Below are 10,519 nucleotides of genomic sequence, written 5' to 3' on the forward strand. Positions count from 1 at the left end.
CTTATGGCTCTAATCTGATAGTGTTATATGCCCAGTCTGCTTTAGGGCTCTAATCTGATAGTGGTTATTGGGTGGTAGATGTCTAGGCTCCCCTATGGCTCTAATGTGATAGTGGTAGTGGGGTTGTAGATGTCTAGTCTCCCTTATGGCTCTAATCTGATAGTGGTAATTGGGTGGTAGATGTATAGGCTCCCTTATGACTCTAATGTGATAGTGGTAATGGGGTGGTACATGTCTAGTCTCCCTTATGGTTCTAATCTGATAGTGGTAGTGGGTTGGTAGATGTCTGGGCTCCCTTATGGTTCTAATCTGATTGTGGTAGTGGGGTGGTAGATTTCTAGTCTCCCTTATGGCTCTAATCTGATAGTGGTAATGGAGTGGAAGATATCTAGTCTCCCTTATGGCTCTAATCTGATAGTGGTAATTGGGTGGTAGATGTCTAGGCTCCTTATGACTCTAATGTGATTGTGGTAATGGGGTGGTAGATGTCTAGTCTCCTTTATGGCTCTAATCTGATAGTGGTAGTGGGGTGGTAGATGTCTAGTCTCCCTTATGGCTCTAATCTGATAGTGGTAATTGGGTGGTAGATGTCTAGTAACCCGTATGGCTCTAATCTGATAGTGGTAGTGGGGTAGAATATGTCTAGTCTCCCTTATGGCTCTAATCTGATAGTGATAGTGGGGTGGTAGATGTCTAGTCTCCCTTTTGGCTCTAATCTGATAGTGGTAATTGGGTGGTAGATGTCTAGGCTCCCTTATGACTCTAATGTGATAGTGGTAATGGGGTGGTAGATTTCTAGTCTCCCTTATGGCTCTAATCTGATAGTGGTAATGGAGTGGAAGATGTCTAGTCTCCCTTATGGCTCTAATCTGATAGTGGTAATTGGGTGGTAGATGTCTAGGGCTCCCTTATGGCTCTAATGTGATAGTGGTAGTGGGGTTGTAGATGTCTAGTCTCCCTTATGGCTCTAATCTGATAGTGGTAATTGGGTGGTAGATGTCTAGGCTCCCTTATGACTCTAATGTTATAGTGGTAATGGGGTGGTAGATGTCTAGTCTGCTTGGTGGCTCTAATCTGATAGTGGTAATGGGGTGGTAGATGTCTATAGTCCCTTATGGCTCTAATCTGGTAGTGTTATATGCCAAGTCTGCTTTAGGGCTCTAATCTGATAGTGGTAATTGGGTGGTAGATGTCTAGGCTCCCTTATGACTCTAATGTGATAGTGGTAATGGGGTGGTAGATGTCTAGTCTCCCGTATGGTTCTAATCTGATAGTGGTAGTGGGTTGGTAGATGTCTAGTCTCCCTTTTGGCTCTAATCTGATAGTACAGCACTTTGTGATATCAGCTGATGTACGAAGGGCTATATAAATAAATTTGATTTGATTTGATTTTGATTTAGTGGTAATGGGGTAGTGGATGTCTAGTCTCCCTTATGGCTCTAATCTGATAGTGGTAGTGGGGTGGTAGATGTCTAGGCTCCCTTATGGCTCTAATCTGATAGTGGTAGTGGGTTGGTAGATGTCTGGGCTCCCTTATGGTTCTAATCTGATTGTGGTAGTGGGTTGGTAGATTTCTAGTCCCCCTTATGGCTCTAATCTGATAGTGGTAATGGAGTGGAAGATGTCTAGTCTCCCTTATGGCTCTAATCTGATAGTGGTAATTGGGTGGTAGATGTCTAGTGTCCCTTATGGCTCTAATCTGATAGTGTTATATGCCCAGTCTGCTTTAGGGCTCTAATCTGATAGTGGTTATTGGGTGGTAGATGTCTAGGCTCCCCTATGGCTCTAATGTGATAGTGGTAGTGGGGTTGTAGATGTCTAGTCTCCCTTATGGCTCTAATCTGATAGTGGTAATTGGGTGGTAGATGTCTAGGCTCCCTTATGACTCTAATGTGATAGTGGTAATGGGGTGGTACATGTCTAGTCTCCCTTATGGTTCTAATCTGATAGTGGTAGTGGGTTGGTAGATGTCTGGGCTCCCTTATGGTTCTAATCTGATTGTGGTAGTGGGGTGGTAGATTTCTAGTCTCCCTTATGGCTCTAATCTGATAGTGGTAATGGAGTGGAAGATGTCTAGTCTCCCTTATGGCTCTAATCTGATAGTGGTAATTGGGTGGTAGATGTCTAGGCTCCCTTATGACTCTAATGTGATTGTGGTAATGGGGTGGTAGATGTCTAGTCTCCTTTATGGCTCTAATCTGATAGTGGTAGTGGGGTGGTAGATGTCTAGTCTCCCTTATGGCTCTAATCTGATAGTGGTAATTGGGTGGTAGATGTCTAGTAACCCGTATGGCTCTAATCTGATAGTGGTAGTGGGGTAGAATATGTCTAGTCTCCCTTATGGCTCTAATCTGATAGTGATAGTGGGGTGGTAGATGTCTAGTCTCCCTTTTGGCTCTAATCTGATAGTGGTAATTGGGTGGTAGATGTCTAGGCTCCCTTATGACTCTAATGTGATAGTGGTAATGGGGTGGTAGATTTCTAGTCTCCCTTATGGCTCTAATCTGATAGTGGTAATGGAGTGGAAGATGTCTAGTCTCCCTTATGGCTCTAATCTGATAGTGGTAATTGGGTGGTAGATGTCTAGGCTCCCTTATGGCTCTAATGTGATAGTGGTAGTGGGGTTGTAGATGTCTAGTCTCCCTTATGGCTCTAATCTGATAGTGGTAATTGGGTGGTAGATGTCTAGGCTCCCTTATGACTCTAATGTTATAGTGGTAATGGGGTGGTAGATGTCTAGTCTGCTTGGTGGCTCTAATCTGATAGTGGTAATGGGGTGGTAGATGTCTATAGTCCCTTATGGCTCTAATCTGGTAGTGTTATATGCCAAGTCTGCTTTAGGGCTCTAATCTGATAGTGGTAATTGGGTGGTAGATGTCTAGGCTCCCTTATGACTCTAATGTGATAGTGGTAATGGGGTGGTAGATGTCTAGTCTCCCGTATGGTTCTAATCTGATAGTGGTAGTGGGTTGGTAGATGTCTAGTCTCCCTTTTGGCTCTAATCTGATAGTACAGCACTTTGTGATATCAGCTGATGTACGAAGGGCTATATAAATAAATTTGATTTGATTTGATTTTGATTTAGTGGTAATGGGGTAGTGGATGTCTAGTCTCCCTTATGGCTCTAATCTGATAGTGGTAGTGGGGTGGTAGATGTCTAGGCTCCCTTATGGCTCTAATCTGATAGTGGTAGTGGGTTGGTAGATGTCTGGGCTCCCTTATGGTTCTAATCTGATTGTGGTAGTGGGTTGGTAGATTTCTAGTCCCCCTTATGGCTCTAATCTGATAGTGGTAATGGAGTGGAAGATGTCTAGTCTCCCTTATGGCTCTAATCTGATAGTGGTAATTGGGTGGTAGATGTCTAGTGTCCCTTATGGCTCTAATCTGATAGTGTTATATGCCCAGTCTGCTTTAGGGCTCTAATCTGATAGTGGTTATTGGGTGGTAGATGTCTAGGCTCCCCTATGGCTCTAATGTGATAGTGGTAGTGGGGTTGTAGATGTCTAGTCTCCCTTATGGCTCTAATCTGATAGTGGTAATTGGGTGGTAGATGTCTAGGCTCCCTTATGACTCTAATGTGATAGTGGTAATGGGGTGGTACATGTCTAGTCTCCCTTATGGTTCTAATCTGATAGTGGTAGTGGGTTGGTAGATGTCTGGGCTCCCTTATGGTTCTAATCTGATTGTGGTAGTGGGGTGGTAGATTTCTAGTCTCCCTTATGGCTCTAATCTGATAGTGGTAATGGAGTGGAAGATGTCTAGTCTCCCTTATGGCTCTAATCTGATAGTGGTAATTGGGTGGTAGATGTCTAGGCTCCCTTATGACTCTAATGTGATTGTGGTAATGGGGTGGTAGATGTCTAGTCTCCTTTATGGCTCTAATCTGATAGTGGTAGTGGGGTGGTAGATGTCTAGTCTCCCTTATGGCTCTAATCTGATAGTGGTAATTGGGTGGTAGATGTCTAGTAACCCGTATGGCTCTAATCTGATAGTGGTAATTGGGTGGTAGATGTCTAGGCTCCCTTATGACTCTAATGTTATAGTGGTAATGGGGTGGTAGATGTCTAGTCTGCTTGGTGGCTCTAATCTGATAGTGGTAATGGGGTGGTAGATGTCTATAGTCCCTTATGGCTCTAATCTGGTAGTGTTATATGCCAAGTCTGCTTTAGGGCTCTAATCTGATAGTGGTAATTGGGTGGTAGATGTCTAGGCTCCCTTATGACTCTAATGTGATAGTGGTAATGGGGTGGTAGATGTCTAGTCTCCCGTATGGTTCTAATCTGATAGTGGTAGTGGGTTGGTAGATGTCTAGTCTCCCTTTTGGCTCTAATCTGATAGTACAGCACTTTGTGATATCAGCTGATGTACGAAGGGCTATATAAATAAATTTGATTTGATTTGATTTTGATTTAGTGGTAATGGGGTAGTGGATGTCTAGTCTCCCTTATGGCTCTAATCTGATAGTGGTAGTGGGGTGGTAGATGTCTAGGCTCCCTTATGGCTCTAATCTGATAGTGGTAGTGGGTTGGTAGATGTCTGGGCTCCCTTATGGTTCTAATCTGATTGTGGTAGTGGGTTGGTAGATTTCTAGTCCCCCTTATGGCTCTAATCTGATAGTGGTAATGGAGTGGAAGATGTCTAGTCTCCCTTATGGCTCTAATCTGATAGTGGTAATTGGGTGGTAGATGTCTAGTGTCCCTTATGGCTCTAATCTGATAGTGTTATATGCCCAGTCTGCTTTAGGGCTCTAATCTGATAGTGGTTATTGGGTGGTAGATGTCTAGGCTCCCCTATGGCTCTAATGTGATAGTGGTAGTGGGGTTGTAGATGTCTAGTCTCCCTTATGGCTCTAATCTGATAGTGGTAATTGGGTGGTAGATGTCTAGGCTCCCTTATGACTCTAATGTGATAGTGGTAATGGGGTGGTACATGTCTAGTCTCCCTTATGGTTCTAATCTGATAGTGGTAGTGGGTTGGTAGATGTCTGGGCTCCCTTATGGTTCTAATCTGATTGTGGTAGTGGGGTGGTAGATTTCTAGTCTCCCTTATGGCTCTAATCTGATAGTGGTAATGGAGTGGAAGATGTCTAGTCTCCCTTATGGCTCTAATCTGATAGTGGTAATTGGGTGGTAGATGTCTAGGCTCCCTTATGACTCTAATGTGATTGTGGTAATGGGGTGGTAGATGTCTAGTCTCCTTTATGGCTCTAATCTGATAGTGGTAGTGGGGTGGTAGATGTCTAGTCTCCCTTATGGCTCTAATCTGATAGTGGTAATTGGGTGGTAGATGTCTAGTAACCCGTATGGCTCTAATCTGATAGTGGTAGTGGGGTAGAATATGTCTAGTCTCCCTTATGGCTCTAATCTGATAGTGATAGTGGGGTGGTAGATGTCTAGTCTCCCTTTTGGCTCTAATCTGATAGTGGTAATTGGGTGGTAGATGTCTAGGCTCCCTTATGACTCTAATGTGATAGTGGTAATGGGGTGGTAGATTTCTAGTCTCCCTTATGGCTCTAATCTGATAGTGGTAATGGAGTGGAAGATGTCTAGTCTCCCTTATGGCTCTAATCTGATAGTGGTAATTGGGTGGTAGATGTCTAGGCTCCCTTATGGCTCTAATCTGATAGTGGTAATTGGGTGGTAGATGTCTAGGCTCCCTTATGACTCTAATGTTATAGTGGTAATGGGGTGGTAGATGTCTAGTCTGCTTGGTGGCTCTAATCTGATAGTGGTAATGGGGTGGTAGATGTCTATAGTCCCTTATGGCTCTAATCTGGTAGTGTTATATGCCAAGTCTGCTTTAGGGCTCTAATCTGATAGTGGTAATTGGGTGGTAGATGTCTAGGCTCCCTTATGACTCTAATGTGATAGTGGTAATGGGGTGGTAGATGTCTAGTCTCCCGTATGGTTCTAATCTGATAGTGGTAGTGGGTTGGTAGATGTCTAGTCTCCCTTTTGGCTCTAATCTGATAGTACAGCACTTTGAGATATCAGCTGATGTACGAAGGGCTATATAAATAAATTTGATTTGATTTGATTTTGATTTAGTGGTAATGGGGTAGTGGATGTCTAGTCTCCCTTATGGCTCTAATCTGATAGTGGTAGTGGGGTGGTAGATGTCTAGGCTCCTTTATGGCTCTAATCTGATAGTGGTAGTGGGTTGGTAGATGTCTGGGCTCCCTTATGGTTCTAATCTGATTGTGGTAGTGGGTTGGTAGATTTCTAGTCCCCCTTATGGCTCTAATCTGATAGTGGTAATGGAGTGGAAGATGTCTAGTCTCCCTTATGGCTCTAATCTGATAGTGGTAATTGGGTGGTAGATGTCGAGTGTCCCTTATGGCTCTAATCTGATAGTGTTATATGCCCAGTCTGCTTTAGGGCTCTAATCTGTTAGTGGTTATTGGGTGGTAGATGTCTAGGCTCCCCTATGGCTCTAATGTGATAGTGGTAGTGGGGTTGTAGATGTCTAGTCTCCCTTATGGCTCTAATCTGATAGTGGTAATTGGGTGGTAGATGTCTAGGCTCCCTTATGACTCTAATGTGATAGTGGTAATGGGGTGGTACATGTCTAGTCTCCCTTATGGTTCTAATCTGATAGTGGTAGTGGGTTGGTAGATGTCTGGGCTCCCTTATGGTTCTAATATGATTGTGGTAGTGGGTTGGGTGATTTCTATCTCCCTTATGGCTCTAATCTGATAGTGGTAATGGAGTGGAAGATGTCTAGTCTCCCTTATGGCTCTAATCTGATAGTGGTAATTGGGTGGTAGATGTCTAGGCTCCCTTATGACTCTAATGTGATTGTGGTAATGGGGTGGTAGATGTCTAGTCTCCTTTATGGCTCTAATCTGATAGTGGTAGTGGGGTGGTAGATGTCTAGTCTCCCTTATGGCTCTAATCTGATAGTGGTAATTGGGTGGTATATGTCTAGTAACCCGTATGGCTCTAATCTGATAGTGGTAGTGGGGTGGTAGATGTCTAGTCTCCCTTATGGTTCTAATCTAATAGTGGTAGTGGGGTAGAATATGTCTAGTCTCCCTTATGGCTCTAATCTGATAGTGGGGTGGTAGATGTCTAGTCTCCCTTTAGGCTCTAATCTGATAGTGGTAATTGGGTGGTAGATGTCTAGGCTCCCTTATGACTCTAATGTGATAGTGGTAATGGGGTGGTAGATGTCTAGTCTCCCGTATGGTTCTAATCTGATAGTGGCAGTGGGTTGGTAGATGTCTAGTCTCCCTTTTGGCTCTAATCTGATAGTACAGCACTTTGAGATATCAGCTGATGTACGAAGGGCTATATAAATACATTTGATTTGATTTGATTTTGATTTAGTGGTAATGGGGTAGTGGATGTCTAGTCTCCCTTATGGCTCTAATCTGATAGTGGTAGTGGGGTGGTAGATGTCTAGGCTCCCTTATGGCTCTAATCTGATAGTGGTAGTGGGTTGGTAGATGTCTGGGCTCCCTTATGGTTCTAATCTGATTGTGGTAGTGGGTTGGTAGATTTCTAGTCCCCCTTATGGCTCTAATCTGATAGTGGTAATGGAGTGGAAGATGTCTAGTCTCCCTTATGGCTCTAATCTGATAGTGGTAATTGGGTGGTAGATGTCTAGTGTCCCTTATGGCTCTAATCTGATAGTGTTATATGCCCAGTCTGCTTTAGGGCTCTAATCTGATAGTGGTTATTGGGTGGTAGATGTCTAGGCTCCCCTATGGCTCTAATGTGATAGTGGTAGTGGGGTTGTAGATGTCTAGTCTCCCTTATGGCTCTAATCTGATAGTGGTAATTGGGTGGTAGATGTCTAGGCTCCCTTATGACTCTAATGTGATAGTGGTAATGGGGTGGTACATGTCTAGTCTCCCTTATGGTTCTAATCTGATAGTGGTAGTGGGTTGGTAGATGTCTGGGCTCCCTTATGGTTCTAATCTGATTGTGGTAGTGGGTTGGTAGATTTCTAGTCTCCCTTATGGCTCTAATCTGATAGTGGTAATGGAGTGGAAGATGTCTAGTCTCCCTTATGGCTCTAATCTGATAGTGGTAATTGGGTGGTAGATGTCTAGGCTCCCTTATGACTCTAATGTGATTGTGGTAATGGGGTGGTAGATGTCTAGTCTCCTTTATGGCTCTAATCTGATAGTGGTAGTGGGGTGGTAGATGTCTAGTCTCCCTTATGGCTCTAATCTGATAGTGGTAATTGGGTGGTAGATGTCTAGTAACCCGTATGGCTCTAATCTGATAGTGGTAGTGGGGTGGTAGATGTCTAGTCTCCCTTATGGTTCTAATCTAATAGTGGTAGTGGGGTAGAATATGTCTAGTCTCCCTTATGGCTCTAATCTGATAGTGGGGTGGTAGATGTCTAGTCTCCCTTTTGGCTCTAATCTGATAGTGGTAATTGGGTGGTAGATGTCTAGGCTCCCTTATGACTCTAATGTGATAGTGGTAATGGGGTGGTAGATGTCTAGTCTCCCGTATGGTTCTAATCTGATAGTGGTAGTGGGTTGGTAGATGTCTAGTCTCCCTTTTGGCTCTAATCTGATAGTACAGCACTTTGAGATATCAGCTGATGTACGAAGGGCTATATAAATACATTTGATTTGATTTGATTTTGATTTAGTGGTAATGGGGTAGTGGATGTCTAGTCTCCCTTATGGCTCTAATCTGATAGTGGTAGTGGGGTGGTAGATGTCTAGGCTCCCTTATGGCTCTAATCTGATACTGGTAGTGGGTTGGTAGATGTCTGGGCTCCCTTATGGTTCTAATCTGATTGTGGTAGTGGGTTGGTAGATTTCTAGTCCCCCTTATGGCTCTAATCTGATAGTGGTAATGGAGTGGAAGATGTCTAGTCTCCCTTATGGCTCTAATCTGATAGTGGTAATTGGGTGGTAGATGTCTAGTGTCCCTTATGGCTCTAACCTGATAGTGTTATATGCCCAGTCTGCTTTAGGGCTCTAATCTGATAGTGGTTATTGGGTGGTAGATGTCTAGGCTCCCCTATGGCTCTAATGTGATAGTGGTAGTGGGGTTGTAGATGTCTAGTCTCCCTTATGGCTCTAATCTGATAGTGGTAGTGGGTTGGTAGATGTCTGGGCTCCCTTATGGTTCTAATCTGATTGTGGTAGTGGGTTGGTAGATTTCTAGTCTCCCTTATGGCTCTAATCTGATAGTGGTAATTGGGTGGTAGATGTCTAGGCTCCCTTATGGCTCTAATGTGATAGTGGTAGTGGGGTTGTAGATGTCTAGTCTCCCTTATGGCTCTAATCTGATAGTGGTAATTGGGTGGTAGATGTCTAGGCTCCCTTATGACTCTAATGTTATAGTGGTAATGGGGTGGTAGATGTCTAGTCTGCTTGGTGGCTCTAATCTGATAGTGGTAATGGGGGTGGTAGATGTCTATAGTCCCTTATGGCTCTAATCTGGTAGTGTTATATGCCAAGTCTGCTTTAGGGCTCTAATCTGATAGTGGTAATTGGGTGGTAGATGTCTAGGCTCCCTTATGACTCTAATGTGATAGTGGTAATGGGGTGGTAGATGTCTAGTCTCCCGTATGGTTCTAATCTGATAGTGGTAGTGGGTTGGTAGATGTCTAGTCTCCCTTTTGGCTCTAATCTGATAGTACAGCACTTTGAGATATCAGCTGATGTACGAAGGGCTATATAAATAAATTTGATTTGATTTGATTTTGATTTAGTGGTAATGGGGTAGTGGATGTCTAGTCTCCCTTATGGCTCTAATCTGATAGTGGTAGTGGGGTGGTAGATGTCTAGGCTCCCTTATGGCTCTAATCTGATAGTGGTAGTGGGTTGGTAGATGTCTGGGCTCCCTTATGGTTCTAATCTGATTGTGGTAGTGGGTTGTTAGATTTCTAGTCCCCCTTATGGCTCTAATCTGATAGTGGTAATGGAGTGGAAGATGTCTAGTCTCCCTTATGGCTCTAATCTGATAGTGGTAATTGGGTGGTAGATGTCTAGTCTCCCTTATGGTTCTAATCTGATAGTGGTAGTAGGGTTGTAGATGTCTAGTCTCCCTTTTGGCTCTAATCTCATAGTGGTAATTGGGTGGTAGATGTCTAGGCTCCCTTATGACTCTAATCTGATAGTGGTAATGGGGTGGTAGATGTCTTGGCTCCCGTATGACTCTAATGTCATAGTGGTAATGGGGTGGTAGATGTCTAGTCTCCCTTATGGTTCTAATCTGATAGTGGTAATTGGGTGGTAGATGTCTAGGCTCCCTTATGACTCTAATGTGATAGTGGTAGTGGGTTGGTAGATGTCTAGCCTCCCTTATGGTTCTAATTTGATTGTGGTAGTTGGTTGGTAGATTTCTAGTCTCCCTTATGGCTCTAATCTGATAGTGGTAATGGAGTGGAAGATGTCTAGTCTCCCTTATGGCTCTAATCTGATAGTGGTAGTGGGTTGGTAGATGTCTGGGCTCCCTTAGGTTTTAATCTGATAGTGGTAGTGGGTTGGTAGATTTCTAGGCTCCCTTATGGCTCTAATCTGATAGTTGTAATTGGGTGGTAGATG

This window comes from Oncorhynchus kisutch, unplaced genomic scaffold, assembly GCF_002021735.2.
Source record: "Oncorhynchus kisutch isolate 150728-3 unplaced genomic scaffold, Okis_V2 scaffold884, whole genome shotgun sequence".
Taxonomy (NCBI): Eukaryota; Metazoa; Chordata; class Actinopteri; order Salmoniformes; family Salmonidae; genus Oncorhynchus; species Oncorhynchus kisutch.